Here is a 17779-nt window from a genome sequence, read left to right as displayed (position 1 = left end):
AGCAGTTCCCTCCTGCACAACCATTTCTAATTAATGCTTTCTGAATTATGGACAGGAGCAAATTTCTGAATCAAACACTGCTTACTTTGGGCAAAGTTTGGCTTTGGGTAAGAGTCCTGGTGTGACAGTCTTACCAGATAGAATGTTTTTGAAACAACCAAAACATCTTCTGCTAAGCCTGTCACATCCAATTGTGATCTTGTCAGACCTTGTGTTATGACGGGTAGTAGAATCAGAATCTCATCTTGCCATTGAGGGCTCTCTTTAAAATATTGCTGCACAGATATTCCTTCCCAGATATAATTTGCAATATAGTTGAGGACTTGAAAAGGAAAGAAGGATGCAACTTGCATCAGTCATGAGCTATCTTCCAGGTTTCTGGTGGTACTGGGGAGAAGCTAATTTATACAGCTGTTCCTGCAAGTAAACAAATCTCTCACTTCAGTACACAGATCACAACCTTCCCATCTCTCTAAGTAGGACCTGTATATTTTAAAATAAGGCATTAAGCAACTTTCATAAGGAGTTTTATGAATTTTGAAATGGGACCTACCTTGACTCTACTGAAAGCTAGTGGGAACTGAACTTACTTGAATTTAGTTCTTTAATTAATTGACTACTGTAGCAGTAGTCTTTGAGATGAACAATAATGATTCATATTTAGCAGACAAAACCTTGGAAGCCACAGATATAATATCACTGCTGGTGTACTTCTACATGTTTTTAAAGCTTTTCAAAAGTCAGTGCATTGGATGGTTGGGCTATCCAAGAAAACAGGGAAAATGAAATAGCATGTCTAATAGTATGTGGTGTGGAGTTTGATGCTTCCCAACATAAATAAGTCTTGGCATCCACTGCTCTAATCATTGTTGATTGTGGACCATGTTTGGTGGATCTGGAGTTAGGGTATTTCTTCCTTACGTTCCCTGGTACTCTGATGTCAATTATGGCTCATCAGTCTCAACACAGAGTGATGCTGGTACGGCAGCTTGGGCTCAAGAACACATTCCTGGAGACTGGGTGTGGAGCATGGCTGAGATGTCTTTGTGGAATAAAGTCAGTTTAAAGCAAGGAAGTGCATCTGACCTTTGGTTGGTGCATAGGAAAGCATCAGGACATCTGTGTATTTTGAATCCTAGAGCTAGCATAATACCAAATTAATCCTAGCAGGCTTCATTAGTTCCAGCTCTGGGCTGTTCTTCAGTGCCATTAGGGGAAACCAAGATGATACTAAAAGCAGTCTGAAAATGTTTGTAGTGCTGTGCCTTAATTTATTATCCATCTGGACCTGAACTTTCTTTGTGGCTATGACACGGTTGGAAAATCCATGCAAAAAAATAGATTCAGATGACTGTCACTTAGCAGGTCAGGTGGAAGACCCTACTCTGTCTTTTGCTGTCCACAGGGCATTTCTGCCTACAAAAAGGTAGTTAGAGGTTTTTTAGGTCTGTCACCACTGCCACAGGACCATTCAGAACAGCTTAATTTGGGTCAGTTCTAGTGAATGCTCTACATTCCTGAAAGGCAAGGCTATTGCAGATGTCCTTTGACTTAGATAAGCAAGTCACTTAACTTGTTTCTCCTGTTGGGTTCTCCTGAGGGCAGAGGAATCACAGGTCAAATCAAGGTCTAGGTCCATTCCATTCTCTCTTCTATCTCAAAGCCCCCCAGTGGCTCAGGGGATGTTACTGTACCCTGTTGCAAGCACATAAGAGGTAATGTGTTTTTCCTATGCCTCCCCTTCAGACTGACACTGATTTCTAGCTACTGGCTTTTCAGTCATCTTCATCAAATACTGAAACTGTTCCTGCAGTGTACATCACAACCCTGTTGAAATGTTGCCACCAGTCCATAGTGTGCCAGGCCTCTGATATGCTTAGTACGGTACTCCCTGCCTGCAAAACAGGGAGAAATTTTGCTTAAATGGGTATGGAGTACACTGGGGAGGGAAGGAAAAAAAACAAAACAAAACCCAAAACAAAGCAGTAGGAAGAGGGAGGAAAATAGCAATCTACAGTTCACAGAAAGCCGATTCTCTCAAGGTATATTGAGGTCTGCAGAGCAGTTATGTTTCTCTGTGACTCCTGGCAACCAGCAATGTATCCTCTAATAGCCTTGGGTGAGATTGAAGTTTTGGTGATTGTGTTCACATTGTTGGCTCTCATCTTCTTTTCCCCACACCTTTCAGCACCTCCCCAGATCAGAGCTTCACTGTCACTAGATGGGGGAATGAGTAGCCTCACAGCTTTGAAGGAAATGCTTAATAAAAATTGATGGATACAGCCCAAGAAGCTCCCTTTCCATGATTCTTGCTGGGAGTAGTTTAAAGCGTTGAAGAAGTCATGCTGTTGGCAGAAGTATTTTGTGCCTGAGATTCTCATGTCTGCCAGGTTTGACAGGTGATGGAGTGGAGGGATATTGAGGGAGGTTGTTTGTGTGGGGAGTTCAGAAATAAAATGAATTTGATTTTCTGAATGGAAGTTCAGAAAATACTAGCAAAGAGAAGTGCCAGCAAACTTTAAGGTTGGGGGTCTCTCCTTTACCCATAGATACAGCAGATAAATATCTGTCTTATCACTTAAGCATCCACCCGTGAGGCAGCTATCTTGCATGCACTGTGTTTTCTGTGTAGGAAAGCAGAAAATACTTGTCTGAGAGAGAAGGAAATTGCTTAGGCAAGAGATTATTTTTACTCTTTATTCTGATATTCTCTCTCATGTACCGATAACCCCCGTCTGAGTGGTGGAGAGGTTGAAAGGTGCAATAGGGGCATCAGGAGTCCTTCCCACAGGGACATGTGTATCTTAGAGAAACATCTCTGGGGACAGATTCTGAGATGGACAGTATACATGGCTCAGGTAGTCTGGCTCTGCAGACCTCCTCTCCTTGGACCATGTCAGCCTCCCAGCCTGGTCATTCCCAACTATCCTCACAGTTTTCCTGCCACAATGAATGTAGGATTGAATACAGTTCTTCAGCAAGCAACCTACTCAGAAACGCTTCTGTTGTTCCCAGAATGCCAATGGAGTCTAGCATATGTTAGCAAGATTTCATAAGACCTAAGTAAATATCAAAGTGAAGGGTCACAGTGGGAATGTTGATGTGGGAAAAAGCTTCAACTTCAGGTTTGAACACTGCTTGGTCAGGCATAAAAGTACACATTTACCTCACAGATAGTGAATAAATCCTAATAGTTGTTAATAGTGCTGAGGTGGTCAGAAACTTTAGGAAAAAGGAAAAGGTCTCTCCAAAGGAAATCTCTCAGCTGCATGGGTAAGTAGGAATTCAGACTCGCTTGTCAGCTGGGTAAAAACAACACATATATGGGTGGGTAGAAACAAAGGGTTCTCTTACTATTTGCACTGTAACTCTTGTATTTTAAAATAGTGTGGTTTTATTTTGCAAGTAGATTAATTTTATTTTTAGCTTGCTTTGGTTAAGTTTGGTTTCAGAGCTGTCTTCTGGTTATTGTGATTGGGACAAGAATTTGCTCTTGTCAGACTCTTGCAAGGTCAGACTCTTGAATACAAAGTAACACCCAAGGATTACCTGCAATTTATCTTTTGTCTAGGCAGCTTTAGGGGTTAATAACATGAATGTCAGTAAGGAAGAAATGTCTTCTAAAGAGTGTATGCAATTCAATGGTTTCAGAATATGGTATTATGCCCTGTAAATACTCAGCTCCTTCAACATTTTGTTAAGTTCCTGGCATTTTCAGCCTCCAAAGAAAATAAAATCTACCTTGTGTCTACATGATGTATGAAGAATGATTTCCTGTTGCTGAATGATTTCCTGTTGCTGGTTTTCAATTTTCACTTTTCACAGTTTCATTGCACATCTTCCTGTTATGGTATTATGCAACAGAAAACAGAAACTCCTCATCTCTTTTTTTCTGCTTTGGTTCCTTATTTGATGTACTTTTATCTTGTCTCATCCTTTGTAGCCCCTTTCTAAAGCAAACAGTTGAAGCCATTTCAGTGTCTCTTTGTGTGATCTTTTCAAATCTCTTGAAAATTTTTATTACCCTTCCCTGAACCTTTACTTCTGTGATTTTGTTCTTTGATGTAGGAACAATAGAAAAAAAGCCCTTCCTCCTGTTATAGATCACAGAATAGTCTGAGTTGGAAGGGACCTACAAGGATCAAGTCCAACTCTTAAGGGAATGGCCTGTTCAGAGATCAAACCTGTGACCTCCTTGGCATTATCAGCACTGTGCTCTAACCAGTTGGGTTAATCTCAGGGTTAATAGTCAGAGGACCTATACAGCAACTGATTTATACTTGAGATCATAGTGACATTTTTACTGGCCTCTTTGTTTTAAATATTTACCTGAAACCTCCCAGAATCATGTTTGGATCTTTAATGTTCATGTTGCATCAGTAACCCATAGTTATGCTGAGATTAAATAGGCATAGATATTTCTTCCTCCTTATTGGGCCTGAATTACTAATGCTACTAAAAAATGCAGCTGATCTTTGAGTAAATTTGATATTCACTTCCATGGGACTTCCACTACCCTTTCAGGAAGATGTATTTCCCATTAGACATCTGCCTGCTTTGCTGAAGCTAATTATTGCTTTCTTCAGCTCATCTTCTATTTTCCCTTGTCTCTGCATGTGGTCCAGAAATCATAATGAGTATTGCATTTGGGGAATTTGAACATCAGCAAACCAGAAGACTCTCCAAATATCCTTACAAACTTTCTGCCTCCTTTTTTTAATGCAACATAATTTGTAAAGTACACCAGAATCTCTTCCTGAAGTGGCAGAAGCTGCCATTCTGTTAACAAAGAGACTGAATGTTAGAAAGCTCTGGTGATATCAGTTTGTTTAAGGAAACCTTGGAGCGTGACAACCACTTACTGAGTCTTTCTGAATAATAAAGCCATACACAAGTTCAGGGCAGGGACAAACATTATCAATAAAATAAGAGCTGCTTACTGAATCTCATGGATGTTGCAGTGGAAATAGCTTGAGGAAATTTTTCTTAGGCTCAAATAATCTATGCATTTTGAATAAGGCAGGATTAGGCTTCTGCCCATTCTGTCATCAGATACATTGGATTTTCTATAATATCTTGCACACTGGCAATGGGGAAACTGACTTTTATCTCTTTTTTTCAAGTGTCTTAGAAAGGCAAGCAACAAAGATATATTTTTTCACTTCCCCCTTTCCCTCCTCCCTTTCTTTCTTAGTTAATTTGGAGGAAACTCTTTTGAAATTGCCTTTATTCTTCATGCACAGGGGATGATATATAAATATTCCAATATATATTAAACATCCCGCAGTGAGAGTTTTACTTGTAACAAATAAAACTGAATGGCATTGTGGTTTTTTTCCTTTCAGTTTTCATGAGCTAGTGAAGAGGAATTTGGCTGTAAAATACTTCCCATCCCTTAAGGAAACAAATCCTGAAAGTTTCTGGAACTGTTTTTAAATGTCAGGTTTTGAAAAAACCCATAAACAAATCACTTATCTTTATGTCTTTAGTATAAATTTACTGGTTTGATTTGTTTCCTGTGAAAAATTCCCTAGGCATATATATGCTCCCATGGCCTGATTTGGGAATTTTTTAAACACAGTTTTGATGTGTACAGAGGGAACAGATATCAAGGCAGGCTTTGGTTGTTATGCTGAACAAGAACAAGTGATCATAATCAGCTCTCAACGAGACCTCTAGTCGATGGTAGGACTGTGTTTAAACAAATTAAGATGAAATGAGTCTGTCTGATATTGCAGTACATGTAAATTGCTAATTGGAGATATGTCACAGGAGCTGCCTCTTTGGTGAAGATTTGGGTTAGGGCTTGTTTTGACTGTATGTCATGTTAAATTCCTGTGGTGTTGATGGATCTGATACTTTCTGCATTGCAGCAGAGTTGCAGGGTTGATTGGAGTATAGTTGATTAGCCTGAAGTTGAAGTGTGACCATGGCTGAATTTGGATATTCCTATTCCTAGAGAGAGCTCTAGATACAATTACTGGCGGGTTTGTGACTGAGCTTAAAAATTGTCTTCCAGCATTCCCTGTGTTTCTGATTCCAGTGATAAGATTCCAGCCTGCCTGCAGGATTACTAATCCAACAGAAAGCAGATTATTTTGTGCCTTTACTTCTGGTCCTGTAAAGCACTCACACTCCAAAACCAGAATAGTAGGAACTAGGAGCCATAATACCTAGACAGGAAATCATTGCTTTAGAATTATTCTCAGAGACTTCTTTTGCAGTTTTGTCTGTATCACAATGGTAGGCTTTGGTTTCAGCTCTATTTCAAGCTAGTTTATTAAGGAGCTTGAAATGGCTCTGGTAACGTGGATCTTTTATCTGCAGAAATGAGTTTGGGTATGGACATGAATCATGGGAGAAGGGTCTGGCACAAGCTGAGCTGTTTTCAATAGATATTCCAGACTGGTCTAGTGAAAGGTGTCCCTGCCCAGGGCAGGGGGGCTGGAACTCGATGATGTTTAAGGTCCCTTCCATCCCAGGCCGTTGTATGATTCTATGATTCCATGGTTCTATGGTTCTAGGATTCTATGATGATTCTATGGTACTACAACAACCATCTGGATGCAGATGTGACTAATGTGAGGGGCTGAGGGATGAGGAAGGACTGGAGCAGCTTGGGTACTGCCAGTCACAGGCAGGCATTCCAAAAATTGGTGCATGAAAATCTTCTCTAATGCTCACCTGTGCCCACAAACAGTCCCTCACTTTCTGAAGAACTGCAGTATTGAATGCATTTCAAATAGGAAAGAGGTCATTGCTTGTGGTACAGTAACTTCTTTAGTGGAAATGTGATCCTTCAGCACTGAGGCATTTTTAAAAGCCCTTTGGCTGTTACACTAAAAATGGACTTTGTCACAGTATAGCAAACAGATGGAAGGAATATTCTGGAATTTTGTTTATTTTCTTGCTGTTGGTTGTGTTTGTCTTCTCCATTAGGCATTTCTTGTGGGTGCTTCCTTGCTCTCCCCTGCTGCCAGCATGTTGCCTGATATTCAAAACATGACCCAGAACATTCAGAGAGACAAAGACTTTCAAGTGAAGCTGCTTATTCTTAAAACAAAGAGAAAGGCAAAACACTGAAATACTTTAAAGAATAGAGTGAAAAATACAGAAAGGAAAGAAAACAGCAGCACTCTCTGTTCAAACCAGGAATTACCTGTGTGCATGAGCCTATAGTGCAAAGAAACTTACTTCATTAGTCCTTACTAAAGTCCACAACTCAGTTAAATTTATATATGTATGTAGCTTGAGAACTGTTCCAGATAATTCAGACATGGACCCTCTTCTCTGATGCAGTATCAACACTCTCTGGTAGTAAATTTTTACATTTGTTTGGTAAGTAAAGCATACAGGGCTAAATTTAGCTTTAGTGTATATACAGTGTAACCAGAGAAATTAGCTGGATTCAATCTGGTTCTGTGCAGGGTGGGCTCCATCACATTCAGAACTTCCTGCTTGTGCTCTTTCTGCCCAGCACTCCTGCTTACAGGATTTTCCTCTGGCGGGTGTGGGAGCACATAACCAGCGGTACTTCTGTGCAGGTTTGACTGGTGCACCACAGGGACAGGCATTAATGGTGTAGCTCTGCAGTGACATACCACAGGAAAGGAAGACTTTGGTTTGCAGCCACTGTTGCTGCTATGGCTAAAATTCATGATCTGTAGCTGAAATCAGATGTTGCTTGGTACCTTCAGCAGTATTTCTGACTTCGGTGTCTTCACATTTCCATATGTAACCCTGCAAGGAAATACTGAGGAAGGTGTGATTATCCATTCACGTGGGATGATAGAGAAACAAAGGAGGGAGTTATAAGACATGGGAAAAATATTGACAGAAACATGCAATAAAAACACAAGGATGTTTACCAAGTCTAAAAGCTGGCTGGCACTTAGCCATGTCCATGCAATACTTGCAAGCATGGGACATAATTTTTCACAGGGAGTTCTGGGGTATAATCCATCATCATTCAAAACAAACCAACCATTCTCTGAAAGCTATTTAGGTCATGAGATGTCACCACAGCTGACCATAAAATCCATCATGTTGGGGAAACCAGCGGCCAGTGCCTGGCATTGTGAAACACTGTGAGGCAGAAGCTGTATTTATCTTTGTTAGAATTGGCAGATCACCCCTGTAGCTTCAGATTAGCCCACACTGACATACCAGCTCTATATATTCCCATCCATCAGAGTGATCTCCTTTGGAACAAGCCAGCTACTACTCTAGCTTGAGGACTTCTGGGTTTGTTCAAGGATTTGGAATACTCAACATATGTAAGAAGAAATACACCTTTTGAAGTGCTAAACAGCTCTTTTCATTATTCCTAGCAATTTTCTTTGGTGTTGGATTGTTCACTCCTCCCATCCTTCATATTTATTTCTTTCCTTGAGCCTGCAAGGGTATTTAGTACCAAATGTTTTCATCCAGACAGCCTTGCTTCTGCTTATGCAGCACAACATACAGCAGTGCACTTTACATCACATCTTCAACATCCCGATAAGACTAAATACAAAGTTCAGTCTCTGTACCTCACTGACTCATCAGTCTTTTAGGCTCACCAAAATTGAAATTAAAGCCATTGCTTGTATGCAGAGGATACTTGTCCATCAGCACCATGGTAACTTCACATCTATTAAAGTGAATGTCAGACCAGAGCTCATTTAATGTAGGAGGTTGATAAGGACATCTTTCTTTGCTACAGACAGGAAATAAATAAAGAAATGTTTCTTTTATATGCTGAGAATTGGCTCTCACTTATGGGTGTTTCTGAGTGTCTGACATTTTATCAGGCAAAAGATGGAACTTCCTTTCTCTTTGTCTGGCTTTGTTCCTCTGATACTATTACATAATTACAAAAGAATGCCCAACAGTGGCCAACAGTGAATGCTGAAGCACTGTTTGAGCAGGTCAAACTTGTAATGATACTTCCCCAGGGAATACTCCCAAGAATTCCTGGGCTTGAAGTCTTTATATTTCATAGCCTCTGACAGAATTTTCTTCCATTAATCCTTCCAATTACTTTTTAAATCTAGGCAAACTTTTATATGTTATAGAACCTATGGAATGTTTCATTAGTAAACTACTTTCTGCATATTTAAGTGGAATACCACAGCTAGAATGACATTCTGAGGAGATTTAAAGGGAGAGAACATTTATACTGAATTACATAGCTGCTAATACACGTACAGATTATTGTAAAAATATATATAAATTTTAGAAAACATACTTGTAAGAATGAGTAGGCCTGGATGGTATCCAGCGAGAAGTTCTGAAGGTGTTCAAGTATGAATAGATGAATATAAACAATACATGTACTCTCTCCCTGTTGGGCAGTTGATGTGACCAGCCCACACAGATGTCCTTGCTTTTTTCTTTAGTCCTCTGGGGTCCATTTTTGGTCCCCTCTTTCTGCAAGGCTGAGCAGAGCCCACACAAAGAATAACTTTTGGCGCTTTCTGTCCTCATCCGCAGTACTGCTGAGAGTTTGAGGGTAGCTTGCTGGGAGGTAGAATCAGAAGACTAAAACTGATAAAATTTGTGGCTTGAGATAAAAGTCGGGGTGTCCAGGAAAAGATATGCAGGTGTCCATGGCCTGCTACTCTGATCCCAAACCCTCCCACATATTGTGACACCCACAGCTGTCGGGCATGGACATGGACATGCTGACCTGGGCCACCCACACCCCTGGCACACGGGCGGACCCCGAGCGATCTACTGCAGTTGGACAGTGCAGCAGACACACACACAGTCGTCATGCGAGGTTGCTATGCTTTATTGCTGCAGCCAGGCCCATGTGCTGGCTGGTCTTCTCAGGGGCTCTGGCTCTAAAACTCAAAGTCGTCTATGGGCTCAGCGAACCCTCCCAGGTCATCCAGCTCATCATCCGGCTCCTCCTCTTCTATGAGACTTGTGGGTCTCCTGGGGGGCCGGCGCTTGATGGCGTGGGATGTGGTCCTTGGCCGCGTGCTGCGGCGGCGAGGGCGGCTGTGGCCAGTGCGCCGTGTCCTCCGCAGGGGATGGCGGTGGCTCCGGCTCCGGCTCCGGCTCCTGCGCCCTCTGCCCCGCCGACGGTAACCAGCCATGGTGGTGCTTGCTGGGTGCTGTGAGAGGCTGCCCTGCTTTTATAGGGCTGCCAGGCTGGGACCCTTTGTGATGCAAGCGCTTTACAGAGCCAGTGTCACCAGTGGTGTCACAATGGCTGCGTGATGATGGTGTTGCCAGCTTTGCTGGCATGTGTGGCTTTTGATTTCCCTAGTAAATTGGCTTTTATTTTGAGCCACAAGTTTTCTTATCTTTACTCCTCCAATCCTCTCCTCCAGCAAGCTGGTGAGGAGAGTGAGCCCCTTCGTGGCACTTTGTTTCTGGCTGGGGTTAAAATATTGCCTGCCTTCATTGTGGATGCTTAAGGGCTGCAGGGGCACATCTGCTTGCCAATGGCACAGAATGGGCTGCACAGTAAGAGCCTGCAAATCACGGTCTTCCCCAGTGCCTGCAGAGGAACTCCTGTTGCATTGTCTGGAACACCTTCTCTCTTCCTTCTCCCCTGCCCTGGCCTCTGCAGAACTGTTTCTCACATGTATTCCCCAAGATATTATTTTTGAGGGCACTACCACCTTTGTAAATGGACTCAGCCTTGGCCAATGGCGAGTCCTTCTTGGAGCTGGCTGGCATGGATCAACTGGTGGCATCTTCTCCCAGATGCTCTCCACGCTGTCTCCTTGCTCTGGAGCTCTCACCAACCCAAGCCCAGTATAGGCACAGAGAACCAGGAGGAGGTGAGTGGAAGCGCAGCAGCACTGAGAAGCATGTTGCAGGGTCAGGGGGTCTCTCTACAGGGAGATCAGTGAAGGGCGGTGTGACAATCCTGCCAGGAGTGGGGGAATGGCCAGGGTGAGAGTCAGGAGCTGGGTGGGCAGAGCAGCTTGCACTGCTTTGTCTGGCCTTTACCCTCTTAACCCCAGCAGTGCTACAGGAGAGGGCATGAGGCGCAGAGGATTCTTCTCTCTGTGGGCTCTGCTCAGCCCCATGGGACCCTGCAATAAGACGGACCCAAAAAAGGGACCCCAGGGGAGCAGTGGCAGGAGAAGAGGTTATCCGTGTGTCCTCGGTCATGTGCACTGCCTATAGGCCCTGGGCTGCAGAAACAATCATACCTCATCCCAAAAGAAGACGACCCTGGACATGCACATGCCATGCATGAGCATCCTTGGACATACAGATCACACAGAGAAAATCACACCTGGACACACACATCCAGCTGTTGGGCATGGACACGCTGACCTGTGGGCCACCCACACCCCTGGCACACGGGCAGACCCCGAGCGATCTACTGCAGTTGGACAGTGCAGCAGACACACACACAGTCGTCATGCGAGGTTGCTATGCTTTATTGCTGCAGCCAGGCCCGTGTGCTGGCTGGTCTTCTCAGGGGCTCTGGCTCTAAAGCTCAAAGTTGTCTACGGGCTCAGGGATCTCTCCCAGATCATCCAGCTCATCCTCCGGCTCCTCTTCTTCTTCGTGGCGTATGCGTCTCTTGGGGGGCCGGCGCACGATGATTGGGGAGCCGTGGGCTGCAGCCCTGGGCCGCGTGCTGCGACGGCGAGAGCGGCTGTGGCCGGCGCGCCGCGTCTTCCGCAGGGGATGGTGGCTCCGGCTCCTGCTCCTGTGCGCTCTGCCCCGCCGACGGTAACCAGCCATGGTGGTGCTCGCTGGGTGCTGTGAGAGGCTGTCCTGCTTTTATAGGGCTGCCAGGCTGGGACCCTTTGTGATGCAAGCGCTTTACAGAGCCAGTGTCACCAGTGGTGTCACAATGGCTGCGTGATGATGGTGTTGCCAGCTTTGCTGGCATGTGTGGCTTTTGATTTCCCTAGTAAATTGGCTTTTATTTTGAGCCACAAGTTTATCTTGAGCCCTTGCGTGGCACTTTGTTTCTGGCTGGGGTTAAAATATTGCCTGCCTTCATTGTGGATGCTTAAGGGCTGCAGGGGCATATCTGTTCATCAATGGCACAAAATGGTGAGTGAAAGCCTGCTAAACCATTGTTTTCCTGTCTGCAGTGGAACTCCTGCTGCCCTGTCTGGAGCACCTTCTCTCTTCCTTCTCCCCTGCCCTGGCCACTGCAGGACCATTTCTCAGATGTACTCTTAAAGATGTTATCCAGTGCTGCACTGGCCTTTCTCACTACAGCTGTGTACTGGCAATTTAATTTTCTGACCAGTTTTATACCTTTATATCATTTTTATTCAAAGAAGAAGGTGGTACTGTCTTGGTAGGAAAAGATTAAAATACTCTAACTGTCCTTAAATGATACTCAATAAATAAATGCAAACTGGTCACTTGCACTTTCCTAATAGAAATTGCTTGGTGAAAGTGAAATATCCTGGTATACTTCAAATTTCATAGCATGGTGGGTCCTAATCAACTGCTAGCCATGTGTCGACAGAAACACTGCTTCAGCTCCAAGCATATTATCATTTATAAGGGAAAAATTCTGTGGAAGACCTCAAGGGGCCTTCTAAAAACTCTGTTCAAGATATTTGGCATTTGCTTGAGGAATACTTGAGGAAAGCTCTCTGAGAATTGAATGAGGTCTACTTTTCATCCTGGTGTTATTTATTATTTCTTCTTATCTTAGATATCAGTGGCACAAAGTTATAGTGATAGTACTCTAAAACACTCCAACTATAGTGTCTCCCCTGGTGTTATGTGTGACTTTGGCTTCATGGTTCAAAAGCAAACCAGGCTGCTGCATGCCAAGATCTGCCACCAACTCCCCGTACGTGGTAAAATAGTTTCATTTCTTTTTGGCTTTATTTTAGTGTTTCTCAGCTGTAGGCAATGAAATGACATAATGAAAATGCTGTGAATTAGCTCTTATGGGTATTTATGAGCTCGAGATCTCTCTTGACTGTATTTCAAGGATCTTGGGAATCTGGAGAGGTCCCTGTTGACTAACATTGTCATTGGCTAACAGTGTCACAGTTTTCAAAAAGGTCTAGAAGGATGACCCTCAACACACAGGCTTGTTAGTCCGACTTCAGTGTCTGGTAAAGTTATGGGGAAGATGATTCTGGGAGTTATTGAAAATATCTGAAGGACAACACAGTCATCAGTCACCACCAACATGGTTTTGTAAAGGGTGAAGTCTGCTTATCAGGACTTTCATTTTCCTTTTATGGCAGGGTAACCCACCTAGTTGATCAATGGAAGCCAGTTGATGCTGTCATTTTGGATTTCGGTAAAGCTTTTGATACTTTCTCTCACAGGATCCTTCTGGATCCAGCACACAGCTGGATAAGCACATCCTATGATGTGTGAGCAGCTGGATCATAGGTTGGGCACAAAGGGTTGCAGTGAATGAAGTGACATCAGGCTGGTGACTGATCACCAGCGGGGTTCCACAGGGCTCCATCCTTGGTCCTGTGCTCTTCAACATCTTCATAAATGTCTTAGACTCAAGACTTGGAGGGATACCAAGCAACTTCGTAGATGATACAAAACTGGGAAGAGCTGTTGACTCCCGTGAGGGCAGGGAGGCCCTGCCAAGAGACCTTGGCAAATTAGAGGGCTGGGCAATCACTAAAACTGTGTGAATCATCAAAACAATGCTGCAAAGAGTTCTTTTATTAGGAATACTTATTTATTTCAATTCTTACTTTGGCCTTACTTTGTACTTCACAGTGTTGTTGAACAATCAGCTAATTCTTGGTATGCTTACTGAAAATTTTTCAATTATCTTTTTAAAGAATTGGGCTATGATGTTTTCAGTAGGTGCATATAAATTTATCTTCTTTCAAATAGAGAAAGAACAGAAAAACTGACCAGAAAACATTTCTGGTTTGGTAGGAAATGGCAGTTTCTTGATGCTTGGAAACTGGTCTCAATCCCAATCGGTTAGAAAATAGCTCCAAGTGAAAGCATCCAAGTGTGTGTTTTTTCATGGTTTTTGTGAGAGTAGTCATTGGTTTGTATTTTTTAACAATATCTTGTAACATTAGAAAAATTTCCCGTATTACTGTAAATGAGCAGTATAGTTTCTCCTTTATGTTTCAATAAGATTGAAAGTTTTAGTTTAGTTAGTGGTACAAAAGGCTTTTGCTCCAAGAGCAGTAAGTGATATCAACAAGTATGAGATTGTCCCAACAGCATTTGGTAATTTTCCCCAAGGTGATTGTACCACCTAGTGTCGATGTAGACTTGGTGGGGCATATGCCCTGTAGCAGAAAATGTTGTTTTAATTTGCAGACCAGCTAGTGTTCTGCACAGGGGAACAGGGGCCAAATGGCCCGTGGGAATGAAACTTTTCTCACAGAGCTGTAAATTCCGTCAGCTGGGAAGAGGAACAGAGAGAATTCTGGCTTCTCATTCTTGAAGATAGCTCTCATTTTGCCAAAGTCAGCATACTAAACCAGACCTGTGCCTAATGTTAGTTCATTTAGCTTTTATATATTTAATATATTTGCTGCATAAACCCTTTCATTATTTGTCTTGGTTTTATTTGAATTCTTTCACTGGGGAGTTTGTGAATCCCATTCAGCACTAAGGCAGGGTATAGAAAGGCTTCCTATCAATTTAATAGGATCAAAATGTAAAAAGACATATAATAATTTTTAAAGTATATTACATGTACTAGTAAATAACTGAAATAAAACACTGCTTTATGATTAATAATGAACATTATTGGTGTATTTAATTAAAGCTGTTACCTAGACAACCTTTTTGGAGGCTTAAACTTGAAGAGAGTAAAGGATTGAATTTAAAGGGTGTTCTTGTATCAGTCTGGGTTTGGTTTCTATTGCTACTTTCCATGTCATAGTTTTCATTGTACTTACATTAATGTAGATGTTATTCTATCTAGATGGGATTATATTCATATCCAGATGTCTATATTTATATCTAGATGTAATTATAGGGCTTTTATTTGTACTTCAGATGACTGTGGTGAAAATATTGATTTGTTTGATTTCTTATTCTTTGGATAAAGTTGCTCTTAAGAATGACCACTGAAATAATTTGCTGCAGCTGTAACTTTTGTGAGGTGCAGCTAATCAGAAATGTGCTAAATAATTTACTACATCTAATACTAACAAATACAGACAAATTAGTAATATCTCTCTCATCTTCAGTTGCATAAACCCCCCTTGTCACTGTGGGACCTATGCAATTCCAGCTACTCTGTTAGTTTCACATAAACATTCTGACCTGCATCATATCTCTCTTGTGTAGATATTTCAGTCTTTTCCAAGTAATTTATTGCTTTCTTCCTTTTTTTTTTCAGTAGTTGTTGCACCAAATGCTTCATGACATGCATATTGTCATTTCTGTAAAATAGTTTCTAAGTAAAGGATGCTTTAAAAATATTTCAGTATAAGTAGCCTATCTCTTAGGATACCTTAAGATTATGATATCCAATACTTAATGATCCTGCAACTCTGCTGAATGAGGTGAAGGTCTGCCTGCCTGTTACTTACTAATACTGTCTGTTCATTCTGCCTCAGTTCTACTATGAGCGATTTAGCTCTTTCAGATACTATTCCTCATTATGACATTTTAAAGCTTATTTATCTCAGCTCAACTTTGCTTATTCTGCAGGTAACAGTGAGTGGATTAATAAATTGTATCACTGTTGTGGAAACCTGATACCTTGAATCATTATTCTTGGTGGTTGATTTATGTAATTAAAACATCACAGTAGGAGACTGGCTTAGTCATCTCCAAAATGCTTCTTGTGTGCTATAAGATTGTTTTTATGGCAAGACTTGGCAAAAGCTGACTTACAGACCAATCATAGTGATGTCATAAACTACGATAGTGCAACCTGAACATGATAATCCATCGGAATCAACTGCAACATATAAGATTCCTCGGCCATTATTTAGCAATTTGAAAATAGAGGGGAACATAATACTGGCAAAAAGGATACTTTTCAGAAAGATTATTAATAATGGGGCATAGGATATTTGTCTAAAGTGCTGGCAAAATGATCAGCTGGGTAATGGTGTTGATACTTTTTCCTAAGAAAGGACAGTGAAATTAGAAGGAAAATAAGAGTGGCCTGTAGTAACTTTTATAATAATCTATAGTGGAGAATTTTGCATCTTTCAAAATAATTCAAAATGTTCATAGACATTAAGAGAGTTTAGTACTAAGTGCTTTTTCAAGCAGTATATGTCACCCGAAGTGATACAAAAAAGACAAAAGCACTGAAATCTCTAAGCATCTTGCAGAAGATTTTAGATGAGGATTTGAAATAAAAACTGAGAATGTCTTTCATAGAATCTTAGGATCATTAAGGATGGAAAAGATCTCCATGATCACTGAGTCCAGCTGTTAATTCAGCACCATGCCTTTTTAACACTTCCAAGATTGGTGAATCCACCACTTCCCTGGGCAGCCTATTTCAATGCCTAACCAGCCTTTCAGGGAAGAACTTTTTCCTAATATCCAGTCACTTGGCACACTTGAAGCCATTTCCTCCTGTCTGAACAGTTGTTACCTGGGAGAAGAGGCTGACCCCACCTGGCTGCAACTTCCTTTCAGTCATTTGTAGAGAGTGATAAGGTCACCCCTGAGCCTCCTTTTCTCCAGGCTAAACCCCAGCTGCCTCAGCTGCTCCTCATCAGACTTGTGCTCCAGACCCTGCACCAGCTTTGTTGCTCTGTTTTGGACACGCTCAGGAACCTCCATGTCCTTGTTGTGAGTGCTCCCAGTCTCATGAGTGCCCAGTACAGGGTGACTCTAGTACCTTCTAGAGGTTTGAGTTAAGACTTAAACTATATCCTGGAAATAAAATAAACTTGATAAGTGAAAATAATGACATAGAAGAGGCTTAAAAAATTTCCCTAATTTTTTTTTATTCTGCTGTGTGCTTAGTCCATGCCCTCATCATTCCTTTTGGTCTGCAGTTAATATCCTGAAGGAGGTGAGAAATTCTTTATCTAAACATTAGTATTGTATTTTAAAGAAAGTGCTTCACAGTGCTACCTCTAATATTAATTTAATCTATTATACTTGTAACTAATATTCAGTATGACTCAAATTGGTGATGTTACAGGCTTATGAAATATTACTTAGTTTATAAAGTATGTCAGATACCAACAAAATTATTTTGCAAGAACCTTAGTCTTAGCTTCTATACAGAAAGATAAAAGAGTGAACAGAGAATGGAGGTATTGTACAGACATTGCATAAGAACAGCCCTGTTAGCTCAGATCAAAGGATTATTTGTGTCAGCAGTTTGATTTAACACAATTCAACAGCCCTGGTTTAGAAAGAAAGCATAAAGAAAAACAAAATAAAATTCCCCAAAATATTGTCCCAGGTACTGAACCTTTCAGTGGATTCATCTTGTATAAATCTGTCATATATTTTTTCTGAAGCTACAGATATTGATTTTTATACTTTTGGTTGGTTTTCTTTGTGGACTTATGGAGGAGCGTTGAGGACTAAGTTAGCATTTAGGTATCAGGCAGACAAAATGGTGGATGGAGAAGAGAGTGAAAATGAGGAGTGGAATTCTTCACACTGAATTTTGGAGTTTGATGCAGGAGACAATGTAGAAGAGAGCACAGCCTGGATTCAGAGGCAGTGCCCCAGTGGGACATCTGAGGAGCTGAGGTGGGCTAGGAAGTAGGAAGCAAGCAGAGTGGTTTCAAATCTTGAAATTACAGGAAAAACCTGATGCATTTCTGTTCTGTATCCTCAACTGTACTGTATCCTGTTAACAGTCTGGCAGATTAAGATTTAAAGCAAAAAAACCTCAATTTTTTTTTTCCTA

This window comes from Fringilla coelebs (genome assembly GCF_963513975.1).
Source record: "Fringilla coelebs genome assembly, chromosome: 6".
NCBI lineage: Eukaryota > Metazoa > Chordata > Aves > Passeriformes > Fringillidae > Fringilla > Fringilla coelebs.
Note: the sequence above shows the minus strand (reverse complement) of the source record.